The 17,056-nt window shown below is 43.5% G+C and overlaps 1 pseudogene across 1 annotated transcript in view; it reads right to left on the reverse strand.

The window, feature by feature from the left end:
- Positions 1–11,727: 11,727 nt before the first annotated feature.
- LOC110347689 (beta-1,4-galactosyltransferase 1 pseudogene) overlaps positions 11,728–17,056 on the reverse strand; it is a 54,762-nt pseudogene continuing 49,433 nt past the window's right edge. Inside the window, exon 7 of the transcript XR_015449950.1 lies at positions 11,728–16,554. The product of XR_015449950.1 is annotated as a beta-1,4-galactosyltransferase 1 pseudogene (transcript). The remainder of the gene's footprint in view (positions 16,555–17,056) is intronic.

Here is a 17,056-nt window from a genome sequence, read left to right on the forward strand (position 1 = left end):
ATGATGTATTCCCTAAAGTGATACAAGGACCCTGATTGCTACCTTCACATGATTTATGGCCACAGGCTTTTAGACTTCAGGATCCTCTCTTCAAGGGAAACTGGAGAAAGTATGAGGAAGAAAGTTTCAACATAGAGCTGATGAGCATTTCAATGCACAAGAAAACTGCTGAATGACACAAGAAACCAACTTCAATGTTGGGATTCTTGCCAGGAACACAGTCCAATCCCCAGAATTAAACCTCTCCTAAGGGGACACCTGCAAACTCTCCTATGCTTATTGCTACCTGGGCAGTGCTCCAACAAGTACAAACCCTGGATAGAATCACACATTCAGGGCCAGGAATTTAGCTCAGTGGTTTCACCACCTGCTGCCCAAGAGCAAGGACCAAAGTTCGATCCCCGGTACCAAAAAAAAAAGGAATCACACATTCAATGCTCACCAGTTGGGCATCCATTTGTCCCTGTTCATGCCAAGGATCCCCTGAAATAGTAGCATGACCAAAGCCTCCATCCCTTCTGATCTAAGTACCTGAATTTCAAGGTAGGGGCCTGGAATGCCCAAGGACACCTCTGTTATCTTCTCACCTGGCAGGTGTGCTGGGCCTAAATGCACACTTACCATCTATCTTTAGGGATTCTCCTGCATATTTTCTGTGGCTCACTCTGACATGCGTAGGTAGCTCTGTCAACACCACATTGAGGAATACTGACATAGTACACATCACCTTGCAGCACTAATTGTGAGAATGGCAGAGGTCACTGCATTAGTTTGCAGAGCCCACTTGTTGGACAATCTGGGTCCTTGTAGAACAGAAAGGACAAAGCCGTTAAAGTGAAGCCTGAAGATGTTCTAAGGGTCAGTATCCCCAGTGATTGGCATTTGGATACAATCAGCAATCTCTGGCTGTGAACACAAAAAATACATTAAGGCCTAATCATTCTACATGAAATGGGGTGCTTACCTGTAACCACCACAAAGACTCTCTCGTTCTACCCTGAGTCATACACACACCAAACAGTGGTACAAACAGAAGGGTGCCCATGTGCCCTCCTCCAACATTCCTGAGAAACAAAAGGTGGGCATGGTGGCACATGCCTGTAATCCCAGCTTTTGAGAGGCTGAGCTGAGAGGATTGCTTTGAGTTTGATCCCAGCCTGGGCTACATAGTGAGTTGAAGGACAGGCTGAACTACATATTGAGACCCTGTCTCAAACAAATAAAAATAAATGATGACCCATGGCTGAAGTTGGCCACATGCAAGATCTGATCTTGACTCAGGCATTTTTGAGATACTTTGTGACAAAACATCACAATATCAGGTTTGGCAGAAGCTCATTTTTGACCTCCCTAGGGAAGCATGACTCATGCTATGTCCACATTAGTAATTACCTTACCATCAGGAATCTCACCTCAACAAACTGACTTTCATGCACATATATAAATATATATACCTGAAAAGAAGGCCAAACAAACCATTTTAAAGCCATGTAATTCAGCATACCTTGCAAGAGCACATGGCTTTTCCATCATTCATCACAACTAGCACAAATGTTTTCTCCCCACCTGGATGCCACAACCAATCTGAGGGGAAAACTATCATCCCAAGTTACTAATCCTCATCAACTGGTCACCTGCACTGATTCCAGTGCCTCTTTCTGGGCAGGTTGTTCTGCCACAATGTCACTGGATCAAGAAAAAACACTACCTGGATGCACAGAACCTCAACATTTCCTGTACTGCACCATACACCAAGGGAAAACTCATGGTCATAAAATTGGCTCATTCCCCCAGTTATTGCTCCCTGGGCAGCTGCACACAAAGCATAGCCAGAGCAGCCCAAAGTGGGCCAACCATCACTTACCCAAGCCCATAGAGATGCTCTGACCGCACTGTGATGAAGGCTCTTGCCTACCCTTACCTGGATCTGGCAGTGTTCAATTGAATGGCCTCTCGAGACTCACACTCAGCTCAGGATTGCTCACTGCAAAAGGTGTCCAGGGACACAGCTTCCTTGGCCAGTGCCCTTCTGCATCCATCAGCACAGTCCCCACATCACCCTGTCACTCAGGCCCACAGGCACTCCCAGGCACTCCCTGGTGATGGCACACTAGCCAAGAAACAGTGAGCGGACTCTCATGAGGAAACACTTGCCACAGCACCCTAATGCCTACTCTCAGCGGTCCACCTGTGAAAATGACCTGTTGGTCAGCTTTTCTGCCCAGCGGGACTATTAGGGAACATGTGAAATCTGACGACATGGATGCAATAGTGTGCCATGGTCCCTATGGGTAGCAAGAAGGCACTGAACACTACTTGCCAAATATGGAGAAACAGCAGAAGTTCACCATTAATATTCAAAATCTATTCAAGAAAAAAAGCTTTGTGGTTGAATGTGGCATCAGCTCTGAACCCTTCACTAGCTTTGTCTTTCAGAGGATACATCTCCAAGAAACATGAGAATACCTTGTTACCACATCCTCCTGAGCCACCTGCATCTTGCAGGTCATGTGGGCCCCATGAAATGCACTGAATCTGCAGGCTGGGATTCAAGAGTACCTTTAGCTCCCTCATGAGACCAAAAAGGAACTGAACAAAAATTTGCTAAATAAAAGGGAAAATATCACATTTGCCAGCAGTATTCAACTCTATGTGTAAAAATTAAAAGTTCTGAAGGTGAATGTGGTACTAGCTCTCAACTCTGCACTACCTAAGACCTTCAGGGGATGTGACCCAGAAACACATGTCATTAGGCACATGCTCCTGACATCCACCTGGATCCTGAAGATCACAAGGTCAGAACAAAGTATCAGCACCCTGATTCTTACCTGATACTTATAAGAGCTTCTTGCCAAAGACTTCTTGGCATCCCTATCCCCCTCTCTTCAAGGAAACCTGGAAAAAAAGAGAAGAAGTGCATGTCAGCATAGAGCCAACGAGCATTTCAGTCAGCCAGAAGAATTTGAGTGGCACTGGAAACTTACCTTGATGTTGGGATGATTGCCAGTGAAACATTCTTGTCCACAGAAGCCACCCTTTCTTAGGTGGCCTGTGCAAACTCTCCTAGGTTAACTGCCCATGGGTATGGACAAGAGAAACACAAAAACCTGGACAGAGTCACTAAGTACTTCAATACACATCATTCTGGCATCCATTTGAGCTCATATACACCATGGGATCCATCAGATAACAGCAACACCAAGGATGGCTTCCTTTCTAACCAGAGAATTGTCAAAGCTGGGAGGAAGCCTGGAATGCCTAGGGACACCTTCATCAGCTCCCTGTGCATGTGGAGGAGTTGAGATCTACAAGGCCACACTTACCAGCTAGATTTCTGTAGGAATCTGAATGAGTACGATGTAGGCTTCACTGTGACATCAGGATCTCTGTGAAAAACACATTGCAAATATTGACTCAGTCCTTGTCTCCTTGTACCTGCATGTGATAATTGTGGTGGTCATTATGTTTGTTTGGAGAGCCCACTTATGTCAACCTGGGACCTTGAAGAACTCCACAGAGAAAGCCAGGCAAGAGAAATCCTTCTCCCTAAAATGGAAATCTGCTGAAGTTCAAGAGTTAATATCCATGCTGGTGGAAAACTGTATATTAACAAGAAGCCCTGCCCCTTCATATACAACAACAAGATTGGAAAATCACCTACTGGGCCACCATCCTACATGAAAATGTGATGCTTACCTGTAGACACTGGGAAAAGTCAATCGTTTCACCTTCACTGTCACAAACAGCAAGGAGAAGACATGGCTGCCCAAGGGCCCAGGTCCACAGTTCATGGGAATAGAAGAAGGGATCACATGGGTGAAGGTGGCAAATCTCAGAAGACTTGACCACCATCTAGGAGCTTCACAGACCACCTGGTGACAAAACATGGCAACACTAAGTTAGGAGAAGCTCCTTTTTGATCTCACTAAGGACCACCAGGCCCCAAGAACCAGACTCTGTCCAAGCTAAGACTTACCTGATTACCTGCAATCTCGACTCAAAAAATTTATTTCATCTCTGCATATACCTATTGGAAGCAAAGTACAACAGTATCATGTAAAAAGAATGTTCTTTAGCATGTCCTTTGCTTTGCAAGAAGACCTTGCCCTTTCTCGTCTATCTCCACTGTCAGAAAGTGTATCACTCCACCGTGGCAGCAGAACCAATTTGAGGGGAACACACTATCATCCCAAGAAGCTCATACTAAACAGCAGGTTACCTGACAAGATTCCTATGCTTCCTTCTCAGAGGGATGGTCCACCACAGTCTCATTAGTACAGAGAAAAACCAATCCCATGGATTGATAAACTCCTTACCTACATGGATCGATAAATTCCCTCAACATGATGTCCAGCAATCCACACTAAGGGCATACTCTTGGACACTGGATTGACTTACTACCTTCTTCAGTGGTTCCCCAGGCTGTACACAGAAGTCATGTCCATGGCCACACATAGGAACCATACATTCACTCACCAAAGTCCAGATAGATCAATGTGCGGTGCTAGGAGGGAGACCCACACATGTATTTGCATGCAAACTGGCCATGTTTGACATGATGGTGTCTCATGGCTCACAGTGAGTTCCAGACCTCACATTGGAAAAGGCACCCAAGAAAACCTATTCTTTGTTGTTCTAATTTTCTGTGTCCACCTGCACAATCTCTAACTCATCCTATCATTTAGGTGTCATCACCACTGCCAGGCTTCTATGTGCCCATGAACTAGTCAACCAATAGTAAGTGGACACTCCTAAAAACATGCTCGCAGAACTTCTCCAATCCATCTTTCAGGGAAGAACCCTACCATAAGAACTTGTTGTACTACCTATTCCCTTTCTGGCACCAGTATGAAATGCACAAAATCTGCCTGCAGGAATTTAACAGCACCTGCTGCCCCCTTAGGATAGCAAGAAGGCACTGAACCCACTAGCCAAATAAATGAGGAAACATCAGATTCACCATCAGCAGTCAACTTCGTGCCAGAAAATGAGGCCTTGAGGAGAAATGTTGCCCTTGCCTGAACCCTACATCAACTGTGTTCTTCAGTGGATATGTGTCAAGGAAATGTGAATACCTCATTATGTACACATTCCTTATATTCACATGAAGATGGAAGATCATGTGATCCCAAAGACATACCAGCAAAATGATTCTTTCCTGACATTTGTATGAGGTTCTGCCCACAGACTTCTTGGCATCACCATCGTCTTTTGAAGGCAACCTGAAATAATATAATGCAGAGGGTTGAGGTGTAGAGCCAATGTGCATTTCATTGTCCCTGATAACAATAGAGGGACATTTGAAACCAATCTGGATGCTGGGACTATTGTCAAGGAAAGAGTACCCTTCCCAGAATCAAAGAAATTCTCCTATGTGGATTCCTGAAAACACTACTGTGCTTCCTGTTCCCCTGTAGGGTAGAAACAAGCCCACAAACTTGCACAGAATAACACTTCAGTGCCCATAATCCTGGCATTTACCTGACCTCACCCCTGCCAAGAGTCCCCTCACAGACTATAGGATTTCCAAGGACTTCATTCTTTCTGATCAGAGGAAGTTCAAATCAATAAAGGAGCAAGAAATCCTGAGGGACATTTTCCTCACTTGCAACACTTGTCACTCACTTGAGGGACACTTTCCAACACATGCACATGAAGCAGGCAGAACTAATTGGTGGCCTGACATCAAACCCACACTTACTTGATGTCTGTAGGGATCCACAATAGCTCTTCATACACCTCTTCAGGAGCCCTGTGAAATATGCACCAGGAATACTGCTTTAGTCCACATATTCTTGCACCAGCACATGTAAGGATTGCAGGGTTCACTGTGTCTCTTTGTGGAGCTCACTTGCTTCATTACCTGGCTTCTTGGAGAGCTCCAGGGACAAGAGCTGTTATGAGAAAATCTAGCTTCCTTAAACAGAAACCTACAAAAGTTCTAAGAGTCACCACTGGGAATACTAGACACCTAGATAGTCACAAGAATCTCTGCCTCATATCATACAAGACAACAGCATGGAAACTGCCTGAGGGCCCAGACATCCTACATGAAAATGTAATTCTTATCAATAGCCATTTGAAAATTCTTGTTTTACCTTCACTGTCACAGAGGAAAAAACCAAGTGTAACCATGGCTGAGGGTGGTAACTCACAAGACCTGATCTCTAGAAAATCCCTTTGCAGAACACCTGGTAATGAAACATGGAAACACCAGGTCAGGGAGAGGCTTCTCTTTAAACTCACTGAGATCATCAGGCCCAAGATCCAGGCTATGTCCATGTTACCACTTACCTGACCATCAGCAATCTCAACTCCAAAAAACTGCTTCACCACTACATGTGCCTACCTGAAGGAAAGTCCAACCACACCATGGAAAACCATGCAATTCAGCAACCACTTTGCTCTGTAAGAACAGCTGCCCCTTCCTTGGCTATGTCCACTGGCACAGAAGACTTTTACCACACATGGACCAGAATCAATCTGAGAGGAACACCAAATTTGTGAGACACCCATCCTCATCAGCTGGTCCCCTGCCAAGATTCCATGCTTTCTGCTCAGAAGTCTGGTCCAACACAATGTTTTGGGTCTGGGAAAAAGCAACCCAAGAACACATAGATAACTCAATATTCATTTTCCTATAATTACACCATACCCAAACTCACAGTCCCTAGTTTGGCTTATTTCCCACTTCATCATTTCCCTGAGCAACTGCACCACAAGCATGGTTGCTATGACCCACAGAGATCTGACCATAACCTATGAAAATCCATGGTAATCACATGTCTGGTGTGATGATGGAAACCTAAACTTAGAGCTCCTGAGAACCTGGGGATGTTCAATGGGATGGGATCTCATGGCTCATGATGAAAACCAGACCCCTCCCTCACTGAAAAAAATGTCCACAAAAATCCATATTCTACTGGTAGATATTTCCATGTTCACCTGCACAATCTCCACATTATAGTTTCACTTTGGATTCATCGACACTACAAGGTTCTTCCTTTGTGTGTACAGACTATCCATGCAATAGTAGGTGGGCACCTCCAAGGACATATTTGCAAAAATGTCCAATCTGTATCTCAGGAACTCATCCCATGACAATGACCTGATGTTCTGATTACTCCCTCATTGGAACCAGTATGAAATTCAGAAGGTCTGTATGCTGGAATTCAACACCACCTGGTGCTCCCTCAAAAGAACAAGGAGGCACTGAACACCACACTTGTCAAATAAAAAAGAAAACATCACAGGTTCACCAGCAGTACTCAAATCTGTATCTAGAAAAAAAGGCTCTGAGGGTAAATGTGACATTGGTCTGAATGCTACAATATCCAAAAGCATTCGTGCATGTCCCCTCTGGAAACATGAGAATATTTTGTTATATACCAACACCTGACATCCATCAGAATATGAAAGATTTCATGATTCCAAGGAGCTCCCAACACCCTGATTTGTACCTGACAAAAACAGATTTGGCCAAGGCTGCTTTTCAAACTTACCAGGAATATCAAGAGCCTAGACATGGGCTATGTCCATATTAGGACTTACTTGATGATCTGTAATCTCAAAAAAACTTCTCTGTCACAGAGCACACCTACCTGAGGGAAGTCCTATAACACTATGTGAAAAGCATATAATTCAGCTCACATTTTTTTCTGCAAGAACACCCAGCCCTTTCCTTGGCTATCTCCACTGGCACAAAAGACTTTCAGTTCACTCTGGTTCCAGAACCAACCTGAAGGGAACACTATCATCCCCATTCATCCACTTTGAGTGCTCACCTGCTAAGAATACTGTGCTGCATGCTCAGTTGTCTGCTTCACCAAAAGGTCACTGGACCAGGGCAATAGCAATCAAAGACCCTTAGATCCCTCAACATATATGTGCCTGACCTCTACACTGAGGGCACAATCATGTGCACTGGATTGGCTAAGTTCTACCCTTGTTGCTTCCTTGGTCACTTGTACACAAAGCAGGGCCACAACAATCTAAAGGCACCCCACCATCACTTACCAGACACCATGGAGATCTCCTTTCACCTGGCAGGAGGGAGGCACACAACTGCACTTACTGGAAACCTAGAGGTATTCAACAGGATGGCATTTCAAGGCTCACTGAGTTCTAGACCACTCGCTGGAAGAGATGTCCAAGAAAACCCATTCTTTACTGGAAAACATTTCATTGTCCACCTGCCCAATCTTCATGTCATCCTAAAATCTGAAGTCTATGGACTCTACCTGCATGCCACAGCCTAGCCTTGCAAAAGAAAACTGACATTCCCAGGGTGATACCTGACAAACTGCTACACTGCGCATCTCTGGAACCAACTCTATGACAATGATTATCCAACTTATGCCTCTACTGTAACCAGTGGGAAATACAGACCTGCTGGCTTGGATCCATCAGCACTTGTTGCTTCCTAAGGATAGAAAGAAGGCACTGAATGCCACACTTTCCAATTAAAGGGTGAAACATGAGAACCTCAACTTCTGCAGTCATATCTATATCTGAAAGAAGATACTGAGGGCAAATGGACATAGGCCTTCAACCCTACAATAGGCAAGAACTTCAGTAGATGCCCACCAAGGAAAATGACAAAGTCTCCTTATGAATATACTCTTGATATCCACTGGAATACTGAAGATCACGTGGTCACCAACCAGGCACCAGCTCCCTAATGCTTACCTGACATTTATATGAGGTTCTGACCACCAAGTTCTCAGCATCTCTGAGGAAGAGGAAGGTGTTCATGTACACCCTGTGAGAAATCCAGTGCCTGTAAAACCACAGAGTGACAATGGAAATGTACCTGGATGCTAGGATGATTAACAGGGAGAGTCCTGACTCCAGGTCAAACTTCTTCTAGGTGGACACCTGTAAACACTCCTTTGCTTACTGCTCCTTGGGATTGGCCAAAACAAGCACAAAATCCTCCATAGGGTCACCCTTTAAGGCTCACCATTTTGGCATCCACTTGACATTGTCTATGCCAAGGGGCCACTCTCAGGCAATAGCATCAGCGTGGTTGCAATCCTATCTGACCTGATCAAGAAAGGGGTGGGAATGCCCAGAGCAATCTTCCTCATCTACCCCCTGTGCAATGTTGGCAATGACTCATTGGTAGATTCTGCTAATCCCACACTTACCTGATGTCTCTAGTGATCCACAGGAATGTGCTGCAGGCCACACCATGACATCAGAACCCCTGTTAAAAACTCATCAAGAATATTGATTTAGTCCATGGCTCCTTGCACAACTACATGTAAGAAGTGCAGAGGGCAACGTACTTGAGGAGCCCACTTGCTTGACTACCTGGGTCCTTGGGGAACTCCATGTACAAAGCCTGGTAAAAGACACCTTCATTTCTCGAACAGAAACCTGGAGAACCTCCAAAGTCAGTAGGACTGGTTGTGGAAATCTGGAAATTGACAAGAATCTCTGCCTCTCCATGTACCACAGTGAGCATGGAAACAACTTTAGTGACCTGCAATCCTTCATGAAAATGAGGAACTTATTGGTTGGGAAGACTCTCTTGTTCTAGCTTTGTATCACACATGTCAAACAGCAAACAAAAGACAAGGCTGCCAACGTAGCTTCCTCCAGTGTATATTCAGAAAATAAAAGTGTCCTATATCTGAACACAGTAACATTTCACAAGACTTGGTGAGCAGAGGGCCCTTCCCAGGATACCCGGTTACAATACTGCCAACAACATGCTGCACTGAGCCTGTTTTCTGACCTCACTAAGAAACATGAGCCTCTGAGAATGAGGCTACATCCATGTTAGGAATTGCCTGATGATCAGCAATCTTGACTCAGAAAGGTTTTCTCTGTCTCTCCATATACTTTCCTTAAGGGAAGTCTAACAATCCTGTTCTTCACATACATTGCTATACAAGAAAACCTGGCAAATTCCTTGTCCATCACCACTTCCACAGAGGCCTTCATTTGACCCTGATATTAGAACTAATCCAAGGGAAACACTGTCATCACCAGACACTCTTCCTCATCAAATGTTCAACTCTAGATTCCTGTGCTTCATGCTTAGAACACTGGTCCACAACAGTGTCACTGGACCAGGAAAAAGCAATCCCAAGTCACTCAGATCCCTCTACATTCATTTTCCTGCATCTGACAACAAACTCTTATGTGCTGAATTGGATTTCACATTCCTTCCTTACCTTGGCTCCTGCACCTAAAATAAAGCCACATCAACATGCATGGACCCCACCATCACTTATCAATGCCTATGGACATCCTCTGACTCCTGCTATGATGGATGCCCATACATGCCCCTACCTGGAAGGTGGAGATTTTCAGTGGGATGGCCTCTAATGACTCACTGTAAGGGAGGTCAGGACAGGTCACTGGAAAAGATGCCCAAGATAACCTATCCTTTACTGCTCTCCTTTTCCTTGTCTACCTGCACAATCTCCATATGATCATATCACTGAGGATTTTTTACCACTATCAAACTCTTCCAATGTATTATTACTCTACCAATGTATTATTACCAATGCAACAGCACATGCATACTCCTGTGGAAATACTTGCCTAGTTGCTCAAGAGTCGCTCATGGATCCATCTAATTATTCCAGTGTGTTATAAGGTTTATTCCTCTGCTGAGGTTAGTAGAAAATGCATGAGATCTGTAGACAGGAACACAACAGAACCTGATCCTCCCTCAAATAACACAAAGATATTGAGCGCCACACTTAACAAATAAAGAAGAAATATTAGAGGTGTGCTTTCAATAGCTAAATCTATACCAGATATAAAGGCTGCAATGATGTTTGTGACATCAGTTCTGAACACTACACTAAACAAGATATTCAAAGGGTACCAAGAATTGAACTCAGGACCTTGCGCTTGCCAGGCAGGTGCAGCACCGCTGCGCTAACCCCTGGCCCCTACCTTCAAAATTTAAAACATCGGTTGCTTATACCCTGGTCCTGGATAGATCTGTCAGTTTTACTTTGGCTAGGGCTAGGTCTTTTTAAACAGACCATTTAATGTTTTCCGTCAACTTTTAAAAAACTTCCGTTTGCTCCGGAGTCTTTTAAACATGCTGATAACCCGTGCACTGGATGTCTACTGTCGGGCCTTACCTGCTTTTCTAAGCCTGCTATGACACAGTCTTGGGAAAAACCTTCTGCTCTGAGCCTGAGCCATCCCTGCACAGCCAGCTCCTCATCCCTGCGGAAAGCTGTACCACCTCAAGAGCACTTCATCAAGGCGCTGCTGGCCACTTCCCTCCCTTCCAACCTACAGCCAAACCAAGCGAATGGAAACATGAGGAGGAAAGCCTGCAAAGCCTGTTCAGTACAGAGGGGTCTGGAGGACTGGGCCTCAATCACATTTTTTACATATGTCAGTTTTAGAAACCTCTCACAGGACTGAGAGTCCACCACTGCAGTCCGGCGCTGCAGCTGCATGGGAAGGTACTGCTAATGCTCGCCAAGTGCACACCAGTTGGGAAGTGCCCGGATGTTCTTACGACCCCCAGATGTTCTTATGACGCCTGTTGTCGCGCAGGTACCAAAGAGTGCGCATGTGCAGGAAGTAGCACTGAAGGAGGTGTGAAAAAATGCCTTGACATCAACGCATAGAGTCCTACAAGTACAACTAGGCTGTAAGAACTTCAATAGTGGGGTTTTTTTATGGCAGTTTATCTGCCTGATCCAAGACCCCACCCAGGATCACACACTGCAATTTGCTATCGTGTCATTTTTCATTTTTCTTTATTGTTTTATTAGTACATTATTGCAGTACATAATGATTGAATTCCTCGTGGGGAGTTGGTACATGTGCATAACACATCTTAATTCTTTTTCCATTCCTTTCCCTTTGTCCTCTGTGTCTTTGTAGTGTGGAACCAGGTGGCTGTACAGAGAAGAGGCCAAAGGAGTGGGGGAGTGGGGGATCCAGTGGATTGCTGCCAGGGTGCGGGCTGATTCGGTGCCCCCAGCATGACTGGTCCACACATTCTTACTAGTTGTAAGAGGTTCACCTCTTGATACATACAAAGCCCATAAGCACAATTGGGATCCTAAAAAACAGTGAGGAGTAGCCAGTAGCAGTGGTGCACACTTGTAATCCCAGCATACTGGAAGGCTGAGGCAGAAGGATTGCCAATTGAAGCCCAGCCAGGGCAACCTAGCAACATTCTCTCTCAAAAATTTAAAAACTTTTAAAAGGCAAGGGATGTAGCTTGGTGTGAAGGTCCTGGGTTTGACCCCCAGTACAGGGCAGGGGCAGAGGGGGGAGTGAAGAGAGCGCCCTTGGTGTACAAAGGGCCAGTGATATGGGCAGTTAAGAGGGACAGGAGGCTAGTTTCCAAGACAGGAATTGCAGTGTCAGAGCAAAACATTGGTGAGGCTCTGAGGCTCTGAGGATGTGAAAAGGGCTAGATGCCAAATGTGATCATCTTTCCGGATCATCTTCTGCCTTGTAGATGTCCCAGAAGCATTTGCCTGTAGGGGACAGAGGAAGGGGACATTACCAGAACCTCTACAGTGAGTCCTGGTCTCCTGTGAGCCACGGCAGCACATGGCAAATTACAGGAAAGGTAGAAAAATGGACTAAGAAGCTGAGCTTTGGGTCTGATCAGTGCTGCTCTGGGTGGCAAAGACAAAAGCCCCCAGCTTACCACACCTTTTATTCAGTACCTCGTAACAAATGACTTGCAGAGAATTCAGTACATTGGGAGAAACAAATGTAACAAATGACTTGCAGAGAGTTCAATAGTTCCCATTGGGATAAACAAAGTGTAACAGAAGGCTTGCAGAGAGTTCAGTACATCTCGGGTAAACAAGATGTTAACAGTCCAAGAACAACGAGGAACTGAGCAGATGTTTGTTCTCCCAGGATGTTTCTTGTCCTGGAGAATCACAGCATCACTGGATCACTGAAGTCTCAGTTGTGACCGGAGGGCAAACTGGAGTTATTCTGTAGCTGGGCTATAGGCAAGAGAACTAGGCTAACCAAATGATTTTTCCCTAGAATTATGTAGCATTGCTCCCAACATATCTCCCTTTCTTTTTGTTTTATGTGAAGGGGTTTTATGAAAAGCAAGCACACCCAACAATGGCTTGTCCCTATGTAGTGTGAGGATCTATAGTTTGACTGGCTTAGCTGTCTATAATAAGCATAATTTTTCTTAGGATTAAAAATTAAAAAGGATTAAAAATCTAGCAATTTGTTTTTAAACATGGGGCTTAACAACTTAAAACTTTTGTTGAACTCAAAGTAGCATTGTCTTTAGTTATACTTTTCTACTGGTTGTTTAAAACCAAGTTACAGTGAGACCTATATTAAATAAAATCAATCTCTTGTTATCTAACAAGGTCAATTAAGCCTCCACAGCCACTGTCTTGGAACCATGCATAGAGCCTCTTAGCTCCTCTGTCAGTGTCAGCCATCAGGATATGTCACGGCCTTGCTTGACCATGTTGCTTCCTGCAAAATCATGGGAGATTTTTTTCCTCCAGGTGACATTCCTTTGGTACACTTTTTGTTGGATCTTTACTGTTTTGGTGTTCAGCAACCTCCCTGCTCAGGAGGTTGGGTGACTCACCAAAAATGCAGGATCTCGGAGATGGTTCCCTCATGTCCTGGATCTTTTTGTTATTGTTGTTGACCTTGGAGGGCCAGGGCCAAAATACTGGCTGCCTTCTTAGCCCAAATACCTCTTCAGTTTTGGTCTCTAAACTTTGGTTGTTGAACACCCAGAAGAGAAGATCAATAACATTAGCATTGTAAGAGGAGTAGTGAACTCAACTATTATAATTTTACCTGGATATAAGCATTTTGGAATAAAAATATAGTTAAACTGTTATTATTGCCAATGATAGTTGTTCTTGTGGTTGAATCCCTGAGTAGCTTTTTATAGGAAGTCATCTAAGGAAAATATATCAGCATACAAGTGTGCCTATTTTCATAGGTGGCTGGAGCATAAGAGAAGGGCCAATACCTGAATCAAAAGGTTATTACCATAAACAATATGTTGGAAGATCCATACAATTAGAGGGCATGAATACATTTTGAACACCAGAAAAGGAGCAGTAATAAATATCACAGTTGCATAAAACCTTATGTTCTTCACTGTAGTTTGGTACCAAAACCATCTTTCTAATAACACTCTATTTTTTATGACACAGAAATTAAGCTTTTGAAGATGACCAATGTGGACATATTACAATAGCATATTCAGAACTTAACCAATGTAAACATTTTACAATAACATATTTAGCGCTTAAACATCAATGATAACCAATGTAATCAATTTATAACATATTTAGAATTTAAACTACAATGATAACCAATGTAATCAATTTATAACATTTAGAATTTAAACTTCAATGATAACCAATGTAATCAATTTATAACATATTTAGAATTTAAACTTCAATGATAACCAATGTAATCGATTTATAACATATTTAGAATTTAAACTTCAATGATAACCAATGTAATCAATTTATAATAACATATTGAGACAATAATTGTTGTGGTGTGTCTCCCATAAGATTATAAAAATTACTAGGGGGTCCCTTTAGTGAATTAAGACCAGAATAATTATTTTCTGGGTGGCCACTTCTTTATTCACCAAAGGGAGTACCCACAGTCTCTATTTATTTTGACAAACAAAGAATAAGAATATATATCTTCTTATTTTACAACTGCTTATTGCAATTTGATTATTGCATGTAGGTGACAATACACATTACTTTTATAAAATAAATCTTGGTGGCACTTTGATCAGTTAACCTGGGAAGGAGGGCATGCCTTTAATTTAATAACATTTATCTGTAAGCCAATTTAATAATAGGTGAATATCTTTTAAGAAAAAAAAAATTTTTTTTTAAAGGTGAAAAGGAAAAGAGAAAAAAAATTGAGCTCAACTGTACAAACAAACAGACAACAGACAAACATATAAGACAATTTATAAAATTAGAGTGCACTCAAATATATTTGGCCAAATTGAATTACAATATCCTTTTTATGATTATTAGATTTGTAATTGTATATGACTGGTCAAAAACTTTGGAATAATTAACAGAGATCTCTTGAAATTAGAATCAGAAGGAATGAAAGCGCTTTTATACCTGTAAATATAAAAAGAGCATTTTGAAGTTGTCCCCCACCTTTATAAATTTTTTACCATAGATCTATAATTATCATTCCTCTGGGGGCATCATCTCAGTCCTGGACCCTGCCATGGATTTGCTGGTTTGTCGCTGGTGAGGTGGGTCCCTGAGGTGCAGCTGGCTCATCGCTTTCAGCCAGGGTGCTATCACTCATTCTGCGAGATGTTGGCAGTTCCACCAGCGTGACCCATGGTCTCACGTTCCGGGAGGGCAGCCACAAGGTTTTCCCATTATCTGTTAGGACACAGGTGAAACCTCTCCCCCACGTTATTAAGGCAAGAGGAATTTTTTGACATATGGCCTTTTGTAATCTTAAAAACAAGTTTAATAATTTAGGTTCTAAGGTAGAGCAGACCGTATCTCCTTCCAGTCTTTGAGTCAACCAGACTGCGTAAGAGGAATCACTTAAAATATTAAGAGGTTGGGGAGGGAAGTTTTCAATCACAAATATAATGACTAGCAACTCTGACCTCTGAACAGAGTGGAGTAAGGCCCAAGTGGAGAGTGTTCAGGGGGAGAGACAATCACTCCTTCACCAGGCCTCATGGAGAATGGTACCTACACGTTCCTATGCTATTAAGTTAGTTGTCCCTTCCTGGGGAAAAGATAGGATGTACATTTGTATGCCTTTTAACAAATCTATCACAGTATCCTTAGGTACTGGGTACATAGCTTGCTTTAATAGCGACTTAAGTAATTTGGCAAAGTTACGCTTCTCCGATGACAGAGACTGACCCATAGTTATAACTCAGCAAAGATAGAAAATTACCCCCAGCTGGACACACTTACCACCAGAGTCCCTCCTCTGAGTCTCGAAAGCGTCCTGGGAGATCCGTGTGCTGTCTCTTTTACTCCGAGTTTGTCTCACAGGCGAGTTCACCCGTGGATCCAATTCACATCCACATTGGGAGCCAAATGTAGGGGACAGGAGAAGGGGACGTTACCAGAACCTCTACAGTGAGTCCTGGTCTCCTGTGAGCCACAGCAGCACATGGCAAATTACAGGAAAGGTAGAAAAATGAGACTAAGAAGCTGAGCTTTGGGTCTGATCAGTGCTGCTCTGGGCGGCAAAGACAAAAGCCCCCAGCTTACCACACCTTTTATTCAGTACCTCGTAACAAATGACTTGCAGAGAATTCAGTACATTGGGAGAAACAAATGTAACAAATGACTTGCAGAGAGTTCAATAGTTCCCATTGGGATAAACAAAGTGTAACAGAAGGCTTGCAGAGAGTTCAGTACATCTCGGGTAAACAAGATGTTAACAGTCCAAGAACAACGAGGAACTGAGCAGATGTTTGTTCTCCCAGGATGTTTCTTGTCCTGGAGAATCACAGCATCACTGGATCACTGAAGTCTCAGTTGTGACCGGAGGGCAAACTGGAGTTATTCTGTAGCTGGGCTGTAGGCAAGAGAACTAAGCTAACCAAATGATTTTTCCCTAGAATTATGTAGCATTGCTCCCAACATTTGTCTTCCTTCTAGAATTCTGTATTTAAAGCTCCAACTTGACAAGATCATATCCTTCAGCCTCACACAAGGCTTTTAGCTTCAGGTAAGTTGCTCTTAACTTAGAGAAGATAGTTCAGGGCTCGTGGCACGGGTGAGTGGGTCTTACAGCAAAGGTCTGCTTCTACCTTGTGTAGCTTTGTTCAGTGCTGCTGCACTGACGACCACTGGGTACAAGCTGGGCAGGATGGCCTCAGGAAGGGGCTCTGCTGCTGAGGGTTGTCAACCTCTCGCTGCTAACGGGTACCCACTCTAGAGAGGTCAATACATGCAGCAGGAAAGGAGAGTGCTGGGCATGGCTGAAAACATTCTACTCTATCAAAGAAAGCAAATCCATGCAGCAGGAAAGGAGAGTGCTGGGCATGGCTGAAAACATTCTACTCTATCAAAGAAAG

Source organism: Heterocephalus glaber, unplaced genomic scaffold (genome assembly GCF_053883595.1).
Source record: "Heterocephalus glaber isolate CG9 unplaced genomic scaffold, H.glaber_assembly_v1.0 deba00000122, whole genome shotgun sequence".
Lineage (NCBI taxonomy): Eukaryota > Metazoa > Chordata > Mammalia > Rodentia > Bathyergidae > Heterocephalus > Heterocephalus glaber.